Raw genomic sequence first — 3,628 nt, 5'->3', positions numbered from 1 at the left:
TCCTACAGGGCCTCCACAAGAAAAAGACTGATAATCCAATCACAAAAGGGGCAAAAGACATGGAAAGAGCTTTCACAGAGGAAGACATTTAGATGGCCAACAGGCACATGAAGGAATGCTCAAAATCACAGGCAATAAGAGAGATAAAAATCAAAACCACAATTAGATACCATCTCAGCCCAGTAGCAGTGGCAAAGTTTAGCAGGGCAGCAAGCAATAAATGCTGGAGGGGATGCGGAAAGACAGGAATTTTCATAAACTGTGGGATTGTACAATGGTACTACCATTCTGAAAGACAGTTGGGCATTTCCTCAAAAAGCTGAACGTAGACATTCCATATAACCGTTTTTCCACTGCTTGGAATATACCCTGAGAAAATGAAAACTGACACAGACATAGAGATTTACACACCAATGTCCAAAACAGTGTTATTCACCATTGCAGAAACATGGAAACAGCACAAAATTCCAACCCAAACTGAACGGTCATGATTGAATACTATGAAGCACACAGGAGCAATGATTTTGAAAATTATTGCCTAACTTGAGAGGGACAGGAGAGCATTATGCTGAGTGAACTTAGTTAGTCCCATTAGGGACAAATACTGTATAAGATCATTTTTGTAGAAATAGAAAACTAGTAAAACGTGTATGAGGATCCAAGGGGGAGAGGGTAGGAACAAAGGGATGAGAATGGGTGACGGGGATATCATGTTGTTGTTAAGTGGCATAGAGTCGTAGGTGACTCATAGTGACCCTATGAACGAAAGTCCTCAACACTTGTGTGACTTTCATCCTTTCTCCAGGTTCATAGAATTTCTGGAGCAAGCTATTATGGAAGTGGATGCCACTCCTGCTTCCAAGGTTGTTTTAATTAGGGAGTTCCACCAAACACTGTCTACCATGGGCAACCATTATCACATTTGACACATCAGCATCACAGTGTTCAGCTTCACAGAAACCACAAGTTACCTCTGTACGGCAAGTGGACACACCAAGGCTACATGACCTCGAAGAATGTTTGATCAAAAATAATCACAAACAGGCCTGAGGGCCACAGATTAAAAGTCACCCACCTTTGGCTTGGTAATTATTGTTATTAAGTGCCATCGAAACATAGGCAACTCATAGAGATCCTATGAATGAAAGTCCTCAACAGTTGTGTGACTTTCATCTGGGATATCATAGGGTGGCAAAATTCAATGGGTGGAGGGGTGGATGGGTAAAGGAAATGAAAAATATCTGGCAGGGATTTGGAAAGACAGGACAATAGTGGGTATAGTTCAATATTCATTAATTTTATAAAATATGGTGAATGGGAATGATTGTATGAAACACAGTGTGAGTGAAGGATAGTGTGGAACACAATGTATACAAACTTTGTAAGCAAACCAAGATAAAATGAAAATTTATTAACAACAACAACAACAAAAAAGAGCTGTGAGTTGAATTCATCTTTGGCATCTGAGATCCCTCTGCTGAGTCATCTACACCTAGGATTTATAGATCTATAATGGAAGAGCAACACTAAGTCGACAGTAGAAAAATGGTGGAAGTAAAGGCAATAGAAATAGAGAGCTAAGAACCAGCATGAAACAGAGCTGTAGACTTCCTGTTCTATTGAGTACCTTTAGAGCAAGAATTTAAGGATTAGAATGAGTACCTTTTACAATGACAGACACATAGATCAATGGAATAGAATTGAGAACCCGGAAATCAGCCCATCTACCTATGGTTAACTGATCTTTGACAAGGAGATGAGAAATCAGTTAAGTGGGGAAATAACAGCCTTTTTAACAAATGGTGTTGGAAAAATTGGAAAAATATCTGCAGAAGACTCAAGCAAGAGCCACATGTCACTCCATATACAAAAAACCAACTCAAGGTGGATCATGGACCTAGGACTAAAACCAAGGACTATAAACTTCATTCAAGAAAAGCTTGGAAGAACTCTAGAAGTCCTGATCCACAACATAAACAGTCTTCCAAGAATTCTGAAAAATCTATAACCAGGAGAAGATAAAATAGATGAATGGGACCTTTTAAGAATCAAATCCCTATGTACATCCAAAAACTTCTCCAACAGGGTAAAAAGGGAAGCCACAGACTGGGAAAAAGTATTTGGTAATGACATGAATAAGGAACTTATATCTAGAATTTATAAAATACTTGAGCACCTCAACAAGATAAACAATACAATTGAAAAATGGGCACAGGATATGAACAGAATGAGTACCTTTATGTATTTGTTGGGGAGCTAGTTTTGTCAATCCATGAAACTCAGTCCTTTGGACACAAGCTTGTGGTACAATGATGTCAGCATTAAAATGTTTTGTAACTCTCAAGCAGGGCAGAGATAAGATCCAAGGCAGAGGCACAGTGAGAGCCTTCCCTTTGAGCACAGCTGGAAAGAAGCTGCTCTAACTGAAGAACTGTATCTGACTTGATCTTGATCCTAAATTGTAAATTATTACTTCTCTAATAACCACCATCATCATGAGTGCAGCCTGCCAGTTCTGTGTGGTCATTATAACAAATTATCAAGCCAACCATAGAAGTAAGTCCTTCTGTGATATTTTTGATGACACTGTTTTCTTAGGATATCTAAATCTCAACCCAGAGAGGATAGCATATCAGCAGTTCACTAGGAGATACTGCCAGAAACTCAGCCAAGATGTGTGGGTTGATGATTGTCAACACTGAAATAACTTGTAAGCAGAGCAACTCCAGGACACATTGAAGGATGGTTATGATTTGGAAATAAACACCACTTTCATGTGGCAGACAAGGAAATAAGCTTTGGGCATACACAGAGATAGTGGCCTTCTAACCAACTTGAAGGCAGCTGAAAACAACCCCTTTTGCGTGACAAGAAACTAAAATCCACTGCCATTGAGTCAGACTAATTGAGCTAATAATCCTTCAGCAGGTTTTCAGGAGGCTGTAAATTGTACAGAAGGTTTTCCATTTTTCTCCTGAATACCTGCTTCTCCCTAAAGGACATGCCACCATAGCTTCCTAGCTGAAGAGAAGTGGAGTCGAATAGAACCACCTTCTCCCCTGTCCTAATGCAGCAAACACTTTCAGGCCCACATCCAGTGATTATTTCAATGCCCAGGGAGTCCCCAGGAGCCTTATGAAATTAGTTTTCCAATTGCTTACTATCTTTGCCTCTCCTTTGGAGTGTCTTTGTCTAAGAGTTTGTTTTGCCAAATCAACAAATGGGAGTATGGACCATTACTGTGAAAACAGGAGGGTAGCTGGGTGAGGGAGCAGAGAAGGGCATCAGGTGAGCAGAGTGAGAATGTACAGTCAATAAGAATTCTAAAGGATCAGGAAAAGGGAAGATCAACTTGGGGATTATTGGTGAAAGAATAATACAGCTATCGCAATTAGCAAATAGGAACAATACATGTGTAACTATTCAGAAAGGGAAAGATGAGAAGAAAAACAGGAATTATATTAATTAAACAAGGTAAACGAGTTGTGGGAGTATATCAAGGGTGTCATCCACGAAGAGTGCAAACGGTTATTGCAAAGACAGAAGAGGAAGAGAAGACCAAAATGGATGTCAGAAAAGACTCTGAAAATTGCACTGGAGCGTAGAGAAGCCAAAGCACAAGGAAGAA

The sequence above is a fragment of the Elephantulus edwardii genome, unplaced genomic scaffold, assembly GCF_000299155.1.
Source record: "Elephantulus edwardii isolate Elephantulus edwardi_28Jun2011 unplaced genomic scaffold, EleEdw1.0 scaffold01564, whole genome shotgun sequence".
NCBI classification, from domain to species: domain Eukaryota; kingdom Metazoa; phylum Chordata; class Mammalia; order Macroscelidea; family Macroscelididae; genus Elephantulus; species Elephantulus edwardii.
The sequence above is the reverse complement of the archived record's forward strand: the minus strand, read 5'-3'. Positions refer to the sequence as shown.